This window comes from Apostichopus japonicus, chromosome 11 (assembly GCF_037975245.1).
Source record: "Apostichopus japonicus isolate 1M-3 chromosome 11, ASM3797524v1, whole genome shotgun sequence".
Classification (NCBI taxonomy): domain Eukaryota; kingdom Metazoa; phylum Echinodermata; class Holothuroidea; order Aspidochirotida; family Stichopodidae; genus Apostichopus; species Apostichopus japonicus.
In genome coordinates, this window is record NC_092571.1 from 10,544,166 (window position 1) to 10,555,598 (window position 11,433).

Here is an 11,433-nt window from a genome sequence, read left to right on the forward strand (position 1 = left end):
ATGATTTATTTGATGTACATTATAAAGGGGGCGCCACCACGTATACTTCAAAAGTAAAATCATTACAGCCTCACTGGTAGACAGCATATTACTATAAATCTAGAACATACATCCCAGTGAAACATTAACTGTAGAAAATTCTTCAACACATTTGAAAAGTTGCAAAATACAAGCACCTATTTTCATCCAAGCACCTTTCATGCATCAGAGTAAAGAGGGGACCATCCTTCCCTTTAGACCTCTTCCGTGGACGACATAACATCTTACTTCTTAGCCCCCCCCCCCACATTGTAATACTTTTAATTAACAATCCCTCTGTGCCGTATATAGTATTTTTTGTCTCCAGATCTTCTCTTGATTTCAGTGCCAAGGTTCACTAATGGCAAAATAGCGATATGTTTATGATTTCTAAAACAATGTGTTGACTAGAATTGAGACTACATGTTAAGGGAGTTTTGACTTACCTATATCAAATACACGCTTTACTAGGTCCATTTCGAACATAGAAATGCATTGTAATCATCATATGTATGAATACTATACCCCTCAACAGAACCATCCACAGAAAACGTATGCCCCAATCAATTTTAATTACCCAGATAACATCATGCTAGCGGTCCACCGGCGGCCCGCCAGCTGCACCACTGGCGGTCCACCGGCGGGGAAAGCCGGCGGAACGCCAGAGATTTGGCCGGCTTTAATCCGGCGGTCCGCCGGCGACTACGCCAGAAGACCGCCGGAGAAACGCCAGCGTACCGCCGGTGTACCGCCAGTGTTTCACAAGCAGACCGCCGAAGAAACGCCAGCGTACCGCCGGTGTACCGCCAGAGAAACGCCAGCGTACCGCCGAAGAAACGCCAGCGTTCCGCCGGTGTACCGCCAGTGTTCCACCGGCAGACCGCCGAAGAAACTCCAGCGTACCGCCGGTGTTCCACCAGTAGACCGCCAAAGAAACGCCAGCGTACCGCTGGTGTACCGTCAGTGTTCCACCAGCAGACCGCCGAAGAAACGCCAGTTTTCCGCCGGTGTACTACCAGCAGACCGCCGAAGAAACGCAAGCTTACCACCGGAGTACCGCTGAATTTCTGTCAGAGAGAGCCACTGGCTATCCACTAGCTAATATCCAGTGTTCTGGCGACCTGCTAGCCCAAATCTGGTATTTCGCCAGCAACCTGCTAGGCAGAGATCTTCACATGAATTGCTAACCAAATATCTGTGTTCCGGTAGAAAACTGTCCGTCAAATATCTGGTTTTGTCCCAGCACATTGTCAAGGGAATGCTAGCAAGAGTGCCAGCTTGTTTGGGGTGTACTACTAGAACAGAGCTATTGGTCTACCTGCAGATTTTACTGAATTACACATGCGGTTACATATGAAGAAATAATGACTAACACAGTGAAATTAGTTGCTATCATTTTATTACGCCTATAAATTACAAAGCGAGAAAATGAGTTCCAGCGTTAAATATTGCAACAGCACTAAAGAAATTCACTCGTCAACTGTTTGTGGTGAAGTCCGAGATTTTCGCCCTCCCTCACAATCTGATGCATCCTTCAGAAATCTAACCACCGCCGCCTGAATATCAGATGAAGTCGATTGTGCAGTTCCTCCGTACAGCTTCTGTTAATACAAAACACATTACACAAAACATTACATAAAAGATTGCATTCTACACAAGCAATAAAATGAAGCCAATAATGGGTTACCCGATACTCATAGCTAGGACAGTTACTACTGTTCATGTTCCACAACCATGCATCAGTTACTACTGTAACTGCTCGTAACACAGTAACATGTGTTACAGGTGGCAAGTTTTTTGTAAATGCAAATTTAAAAAAAAAAAAATTAAATTATAAAATTTAATATACTAATTTTTTTTTTTTTTAAATTACTGCAAATTTTCACCTGTCTGACTCTTAGTTCAACGTGTCACAGCTTTTTGATAATTACTGTGCCAACTGTAACACTAGCTATGAGTATCGGCTGGGGTCTCACATTATGATCACAATTGGTTAAACTACATTATTCACATTTTCACACATTTACCATTTTTTCAGTGATATACGAAATATTTCCTTTGCATTTGACAGTCACCTTCTTTCATTTTATACTGAACACATGCATTACTGTTGCAAATCCAGGTCCCATCAATTGGGAAAGAAAGTGACAATGGACTGGTCAATAAAATCATATGGTGAATTAACTTTAAAATCAATGCTGAATGCTGCTTTTCAACTGCATCTGAAACAACACATCTTACATCAAAATATATTTGTAGTAACTTATTTAAATGACCAGAATTCAATGTATATTAAAGCAAGAATTCTCGTTGATGGGGTTTTGCATTGAAAAGCTGGCCGATCCATGAGTCAAATGCACAACCCCCTCCCCACAACTCAAGGTTCTCTTCACTGCTGCTGAAAACAAAAATGACACATATAAACTCACTTTCAATTATGTATTTCATACATGCAGCTTCGCAAAGGCTGTTTTCCCAGTGGTACATGTCCAGTTCAGTGTGGTAGCAACTGCATTTGCCAATAAATCACCCATGATTCTTTTAACGCACTCCTTCAACGTGTTGCCACCAAGAATTGATAGTCTTCTCTTCTTGAAACAACAAAAAGAAAGAAAAGTTAATCAGAAACCATTCAATAATTATTATACAAACAGAAATATTCAAGTAATTCTATTTCATCCAAACTTTGGCATCTTTTGCTAATTTCTTATCAATATTTTAAGAGGAACTAGCAATGCAGTGCTGCAATGTTCCTTTCTGGGTCCAGTCAAAAACAAGATTGATTTAACAGCCCACTTTTGTAGAATGCACCGCAATGTAAAATCATTTCTGGCCTAACTCTTGTTACCTAAATGCTTTCATGTCTGTTACTACCTTAGAGTTTTAATTTTCTCCCAGGAAAAGGAAATTAGCCCCTCAGGAAATATTTTATTTTGTACAGACCACTGACACAATAAAACCTGACTTGGCTTCAAATTTATAATGATAAACTAACATTACACTCTGGAAAACTGTTTTCTGATTACTTTCCTTACACTTTTAAACTGACTTACCAAATATCTTTCCAAAGCCTTGTTTGTTTCAATAGAGTCATCCAGGTTATTAAATTCCTCCAAAGATCCCACAGGAATAGTAATGCGCTGGCTTCTAACTTAGTTCCTGAAATCCTGATCTGGAAAAATTGATAAATTGTGATTTAATCTGCTGACTCCATCTTCCTCAAAAAACAACAACAGCAGCATACTTTGGTGTTTCCATACTTCAAATTAAAGTTAACAGTAAATAAGTTCACAACAACATATTGTGCAGGAGAGGAATGGCTATCTGTGGCTCCTTTATATACTTATAATCCTTTCACTCTTAACTTCAACTGTGTCATCATGCAGCTCAAAGTTGTTATCATTATTGCATGTTTCTTGTAAAACAGTGTTGACATGCCCATCAACCTCATTTTGTATTTTCCTTGTTTAGTTCGCCAGGGATTTCACATGAGTCATTTTTTCCCTGTTAATCTACTGCAAAAAAAGAACCAAAAACAATAATCTAGAGCTCTTCATTCTGTATCCATTACTTACAATTGGGCATTAACCCTTGGATTATTATTATTTTTTTTTGGGGGGGGGGGGAGAACTATTATATAAGGTCAAATTTACATCATCAAATACAGACAAATCATGTTATTCGTTACTCTGTCTGCAGAGCTTTTTAAACAGAATAACATACCTTCCTGCTTGCCGAAAGTTGTATCTACTTTCATTGCCATTTAATTCATCTGGGAATACAATAGAGGGGCAAATTGAACCTAAACTACCTCCACTAACTATGCTTTCAATGATTTATTGCCAAGGAATTTAAACAGTTCTCCTCGCAGCACCTTAAACTTTGAACCCTTTAAAGTAACTTTCCATAGAGTTAAATAGTGGCATGCAGTACAGACATAGCACAGAGGCAGTTCAGCTATTGGGCAAATATACTTTACTTTAACTGAGGATCACTTCAATGTAGGCAGTTATTTTCTTGGAAATCATGTGCAGAATGATTCACCAGAAACTGAGCACATGGAATAGACCCAATGCAAATATTTCAAATTGACAGTAGCTAAGACAAAAAGCAACAAAAAGAGATAAGGCAACCACAATTTTTTTAGAAGCCTAGAGGCTAGATATGAAATATTTTTCATTATCGTGTTGGTTGGTATCACCAAGAGCGTAGGAACCGGGGGGGGGGGATGGGGGCGCCAGCCCCCCAGTGAAAACTGTGGAGGGGCGGAAGTATCATTCCGCCCTCCCCCCTGGCTTCGCAAGTCAGAAAACCCCTTTTTCATTCCCAAATGAGAAAAAAATCTCACTTGGAGCACCAAATTGCATCTAAGGCCAGGTGAAAATACAAAATTAAGTTTACAAAATTGAGTGGGTGTTGAAGTGTGCCATATTGCACCCTCCCCCCAGGCCGGCCATCAGTCTCTTAAGCCCCCCACTCAAAAGTACCTTCCTACGCTACTGGGTATCACTATACTCCACATGAGTACTCATAAACTATGATGACGATGACCTATTGTTCTCCAAAATGCTTAATTTGTCACAAAAACTTTGAAGCCTAAGCACTAAACATGAAATCCAAAAAGATTTAACCACCAACCCATTCCTGATATTTAAAAACAACCATACTTAGGCCCTATATTATTAATAAGGTTTTAACATTGAGTCTTAATTTACCTTCTTAACTAGCCTAGGCCTAGCTATAAACAAAAAAAACAGCACATTATTTCTTAAAAGTTATGGATGACCATGATTTTTCAATACTGTAACATACCAAATGATTTAAAACTAGGCCTAGGCCCCTAGTACTAGTGTACTACCACTACTAGTAGTAACTAGTAGTAGTACTGTACTACTAGTAAAGTAATATATATTTCAGAATATGATATTTAAAATTAGGAGGAAGCCTTCCATAGTCATCTAGTAATATTTACAGTATTAACCTTCTGCAGATAACAGTTTTCTTCTAATACAGTCAGCAAACAAATGTTTCGGCATAACATTGCATAACCTAGCTATTATACAAACAACGGTCATTAGTTTACCTTTATGTGTGATCGTTATTGCTCAGCCTAACACGATTAACACCTACAAATGTAGGCTAGGTGTAATTCATACACCGCGAAAGGCTTCTCATTAAGCGATACATTCTAGCCTAACGCTAGATTACGTCTAAGTTTATTTAAAAAATAGTCACTTCAAATACTTGCGAAATCAAATGTACAACTGTCAACCCTTAGTAAGAAAAAACAGGTACATACCTCTTAAGCAAATTTGTATCTGCAGACTGCAAGTACTTTCAAAACAATTGATCAGGATATCCAACATCGAAAGAGTTGTAACGGATTACGAAAGCGACCGCTTTTCAAACTAGCTGCTATATCTGAGGACACTGAGCATTGCGGTTTAGCGATTGGATGCCAGTTATACTAGGCTCGTTCGATCAGTGAAAAATGTTTTCTGAACTGTTTTCTCTCAACTACGCTAAATTGTTGATTAATAAATACTTCTTGGGATAGTTAAAATTTATTAAAGTATTTGAATATCGCTTATAACGTTATTGCTATTATTTATTTTAGAATTTGAATTTGTTGAAAATATTATTTTGTAAGTGTTCCTGTGGTTAAGGGTATTACCCGCCCATTTTGCCCAAATGCTTGCCAAGATTTCTTCATGTGGTATCCGTCAGACTCGTTCGATCAGTATTTTTTTTCCCTTCAAATATTATGTAGTGTATGATAATATATATTACATTGGATGGTAAGCAAAATTTAACTACTTTGAGTTAGCTCAATCTTTAATTACCCTATAGTTATTGGCGAATATAGGTTTTAGGAAAATATTATTCTGTTAATTGTGCCAGTTTGGTAAGGTAACTTCCCGCCAATTCTGCACAAAAGCTATCCAATATTTCCTCCGGCGGTACTGCTGTCGGCATTCCGCTGGACTTACAAGCCAGCTGTAATATCTATCGGTCCGTTAGCGGACCACCAGCCGTTGCCTAATAACGTATAAGCCCATGCAGCCGCACCTAAACCTGGCCTATAATACTACACAAAATCCAAGTATTCTTAATTTTTCTCTCCACAGGAACAAATATATACAAAAAGCACGGGTAAATTAGTTTAATAGAAACTCATCTTTAACTAAACTTTCACATAGAGACTTAAGATTTTGGACAGACCCGATGGCCAATGTGTATGTGAACTTGTGTAAATTGCTGAGTGACTTTCATAACATAATATTTGTGGGAAATTTTCTACGGCGTTACGCTGTCGGTCTGCTGTTGGAATTCTGCTAGGTTTTTCCAAGCAACAATGTCTATCGGTCCGTTGGCGGACCTCCAGCGTGAAACCACCGGCTCGTTTACGACGTTGATACGCTGTTGGTCCGCTGTCGGCAATACGCTGGGTTTTTTCCAAGCAGCAATGTCTATCGGTCCGTTGGCGGACCTCCAGCGTGTAACCGCCGGCTTTTTAACGACGTCGATACGCTGTTGGTCCGCTGTCGGCAATACGCTGGGTTTTTCCAAGCAGCAATGTCTATCGGTCCGTTGGCGGACCTCCAGCGTGTAACCGCCGGCTTTTTTACGACGTCGATACGCTGTTGGTCCGCTGTCGGCAATACGCTGGGTTTTTCCAAGCAGCAATGTCTATCGGTCCGTTGGCGGACCTCCAGCGTTTTACCGCCAGCGTTTTTACGCTAGCGGACCGCCAGTGTGATGCGTACTGGGTACTAGAATAACTAATATGTAGGCCACCACTGTAAGCTTCCTGCAAACATCTAATTTGTAGAGAGTGAAATAACGTTATCTAAAGAAGAAGAAGAACAAAAACACCGAATCGTCTTAACAGCAGTTTTGTTTTCTGATTTTGAAGATTGGAATTTATTACAGTTTAGAGTGTAAATTCAAGTTTCCGTTCTGGGAATAAAAGAACCATCGCTATGGTCGTTTGGAGAGATAATTATCTGTTCCCTTTGAAGTTTGATGAAACTGTTTTATTAGCCAAACTAACGTTGAACCAGAGTCCCGCGGGCGTTAGAGATGTCGGCATGTGAACCTAGCCTCAATTCTAAACCCCAACAAAGGCTTGTTTTTACTCACGATTAATCTGCTTACTAACATGTATGGAAATAAACTCCAGCCCGCCAGTATACCGCTACTTCGAATATTAGTTTGGAGGGTCACAAATTTTTGCCGTTCTAAGGAAGGGAAGGAGTGTAAAAAAAGGGGAGGGGGGAGGTGTAAGTGGACGAATAAGGGGGTTTAGATGTAAAATGGTGCTTTCATCTTCACCATTTTAGCTGTACATTTGTGTTTATATGTTGCCAGTATACACGGCTTTGTGTGCATGCGTGTGTTATTTAAAATAAAACCTGGATTATCATATACCGTACGTATAATATACCGTACGTAGCATAAACCGTACGTAGCATAAACCGTACGTAGCATAAACCGTACGTATCATATACCGTTCGTATCATATACCGTACTTATCATACACCGTACGTATCGTATACCGTACTTATCGTATACCGTAATTATTGTATACCGTACGTATCGTATACCGTGCGTATCGTATACCGTACGCATCATATACCGTACGTATCGAATACGGTACTTATCGTATACCGTACGTAAACTATACCGTACGTATCATATGCTGAACGTATCATATACCGCACGTATCGTATACCGTACGTATCACAACCATTCATTATTTGTATACTGTATACCGTAGAGTTTAAAGCTAACAAAGCCAAACTTGATTTACTTAATATACTATATAAACTTGATGATTACGTCTCCCTCAATATGTTGGAGGACTTGTGGCATTGTCCTTATAATAATACAACACAATATATGTTCATAGAAATCTATTATGAAACACAATTACCTTTTGTTGTCTTCTATTATATCTGTTGACGTTTTAATTGTATTATCATAAACCTGTACCTTCTAGATCTCTATCTGTATATTAGAGCGTGACAAAGTATTCATTCATTCACATGTAATTAACTTATTATTAGCCTACCAGTTTTTATTTTATAAAACTTTATTTGTATGTATATATATTGTATATATTTTATATAATTTTATATAATTCTTTTTATATTACCAGTAATATTTTAGCAAGGCCTTATATTAAAGTCTCATGTTAAGATGTCCTAATGATGCTCCTTCGTTTATAGTTCTTGCTTTGATTCCAGTTTTAGAAGATAAGTGAATACATCAAGAAGCCCATTGGATAAGGAGGGGGACGAAGGAGAAGTAGAAGAGAAAGAGGAAAAGGAAGAGGTGGATTAAGAGGAGTATTAAGAGGAGGAGGAAGGGAAGGGGGTGTAGGAGGAGTGGATGGGGAATAGGAGGACGAGGAGGAGGAGGAGGAGGAGCAGGAGGAAGAGGAGGGGAGAAGGAGAAAGGGGACGCAGAGGAGAAGAGGAAGAAGAAGAGGAAGAGGAGTAGGATGAAGAGGAGGAGGAGGTCAGTTCTATCATTATTCTTGCATGATTTATCCAAACTTCTATCATCCGACTTGTGCTCGTTTCAATAAAAAAAAAAAAATCTTGAACCCTCATTTCACCAGCAACCGGGATGACGTCACAACTTACAGTCAATGTATAACATCACGCTTGAAAGCAGCAATGCTAATGAAGTAGCAAGTGTATTACTCGAACATTCGAGTTTTTTAATACACAATACAACTACACAGTATTCTGCTATGAAAAGTGTCTATAGTTTCACAGACGCAATCACGCCCCCTTCCCCCACCCCCTTACCACCATCCCATACATGTGCGCAATGATATCACGTAGCTTCATTGCGATGTCATTTTGCAAAACAAGAAAACAAATCCGTATAATATTCCTGCCATTAACGATCTTCTGTACGTTCTCAACTAAGTAATCAAACATATGCTTGTTACTTATTGAGTTTAGAAGAGAAACCAAGCCTTAATTCTACTAAATTTTTTACAAAATGTTACCATGTAAAAGTCAAGGAACTTTGCCACAAATATAGGTCAGAGATGAAACCCTCTGCGAACTTGTCCCCCCTCAAACTTTTGGTTTCTTAATATACATGTCATCTCATATTTCAGAAGCCACGATGTGAGGTGGAATAGTCAGTAGCAGGTGCCTGCTAATTTCAGTTCGGTATCTTTAGAAATCCCTTTGGGTATTGAATCGTCAATCGCCATTGTAGGAAATCCCACGTCAAAAAATGCTAACGGAAATTTCAAGATAAAACTTGACTTAATGGTTTTCTATGAAAAATTCATCAGATTGAACTGAAGAAAGACAGACTGGCAAATAAAGTACTCCTCGTTTGAATGACAAGCTGACCTATTGGAATTGAAATCAATAAAATTCACTCAGATTTACAAAATAATGCTTGGAAATTGATTATGCACTATAATGTATCGTTTATATATATAGGTGCACGAGTGTGACATGCGTTCATTTAGCATACGGTGCGAAGATTGCCTTAAGAGACGAGGGGTATTTTTATGGGTATGTGCTCACATTCGGGTAGTATAATGAACCAACATGGATGTGTACTTATGCCTTAAACGAGTGAACTTTCTGGATGTTGTTTTTCCTTTCAGAATGAAGAGGGTCACGTTCAGTGACATATCACGTTATCGAAGAGACAGCTAAAATGGCGAAAAGTGTATAAATAAGTGAACTAGTGCGACTTATATAAAGAGTATTTACATGGTGCCGAAATCAGCCGAAAAGTCATTGGTTGTAAAAGGTTAGAATGGTAAGCCCATCGAGGATAAATTAATACTAGAGTGATTTTAGTTTTGATTTAATATATAATATGTCCGTCTGCCAAATAAACCTGGCTTGTATAAAATTTCGCGCTATTTTTAGTGCATAATTCAATGTACGATATACACCAAAAACGACATTCTCTTTGGTACATATATTGGCGTTCCATGGAGTACCATACTTTTATTAAGAGGATATGCCAGAGGAAAATGAAGAACGTATTCTAATCATCGTTTTCTGTACCTTTCTTGAGATAACAACATCTGAGGTTGCTATGATTGGTCCCAAAATGGAATTTGAAGCAATAGGTGTGATGTCGTCATACATATTCACACTGACAAGTTTTGTGTAAGGGTTTTCGTGAAAATCTTCCCGATCCACTTTCATTCAAAATTGGGATGCATGAACAGCATATGAAAACAGTAGTCGTTTTTGGGGTATTGATAAATTCGTATCCCTACAAACGGTTGGAACCCTATCTAATCCAAGTTTAAAACAGTATAGTAAAAAATGACGTCACACCATTTGGCTTTATGTGCATTTATGGTACAAACTCACCATTTCAACTGTTAATAACTGGAAAACGCAAAGAACGAACTGCATGCTGTAAACTTCACCAGTATGGTTAAAATATGTTCTTCTTTTATTAATTAAAAATAAAGTTTCCTCTGGACTATCCTTTTTTGAAGGTCATCGACATCTTTGGAATGCGAGTTTCTCAGGTTGGCGAATGGGAGATGAATTATGCATGCTAGATTATGAATAATCGATAAGTTACCTTTTTGGGCATGTCCTTGAGATCCAACGAATTCTTGAGATGTGAAGGACTTATACAGCTCCATATATATATATATATATATATATATATATATATATATATATATAGTCGTGAATTATCTAAAAACTAAATTAATATAAAGATGGGGAGGGAAAGGGGACCGAAGAATAATGACTTTCCTCGGCAAAGATCACCTTACCGTATTATCAGAACATTAATCTATCAATATGTCTTAATGTACATAATTAAATCGTTGATTTAGACTCGGGTGTAGTCTAAACCAACGATTGCGATGGATTGACGAAACGGTGATATAACTGGCAATCTTTAGACTGGTGATTTTAGTGATACATTATCCTACGTTACAGAGCTAGGAGGATATGAGGGATTCAGTGACATAAACGGGTAAACAGTCCTCGTATATGGAAGTACAATCAGACGGAAAGCTACAGCTAACAACACTAACAACAGCTAGCAACAGTTCTACCACCTCTACTGACGACTGTTTTGTCCTAATTCATAGTGAATCATTGCTTTTTTCTCTCTCCTCTCCACACAGGGATTTGTAATACGGCTCATAGGATCAAAAACTGTACCCTATAATTCTTTCAGTATGGACGAGGTGTTTGGGGTGGGGTGGGGGAGGGGGGGGGGGGGAGTTGCTGTTGTACCTGCTAGAAACTTCTGTATGTACTATACAAAAGTTTTGGCGCGATGCGACGAAATAGCATATACCAGGATTCAAATAGCTAACCTTGGATATTCTAAGATACTATTCATGATATTTAAAGAAACTATTCATGATATTCTAAGATACTATTC

General features: G+C 38.6%; 1 long non-coding RNA gene across 4 annotated transcripts; it reads right to left on the minus strand.

Moving 5' to 3' along the window:
• Window positions 1–1,400: 1,400 nt before the first annotated feature.
• Window positions 1,401–5,570, minus strand: LOC139975903 (uncharacterized). 4 transcript variants are annotated; one of them, XR_011795944.1, is made up of 4 exons: window positions 5,318–5,570; window positions 3,072–3,190; window positions 2,448–2,609; window positions 1,401–1,619 (listed from the first exon to the last, which is right to left on the minus strand). It is a non-coding gene; the product is annotated as an uncharacterized lncRNA (long non-coding RNA). The 4 variants fall into 4 exon arrangements; XR_011795946.1 differs by having other exon boundaries at window positions 3,072–3,533; XR_011795943.1 differs by having other exon boundaries at window positions 4,831–5,570.
• Between the last annotated feature and the right edge of the window lie 5,863 nt (window positions 5,571–11,433).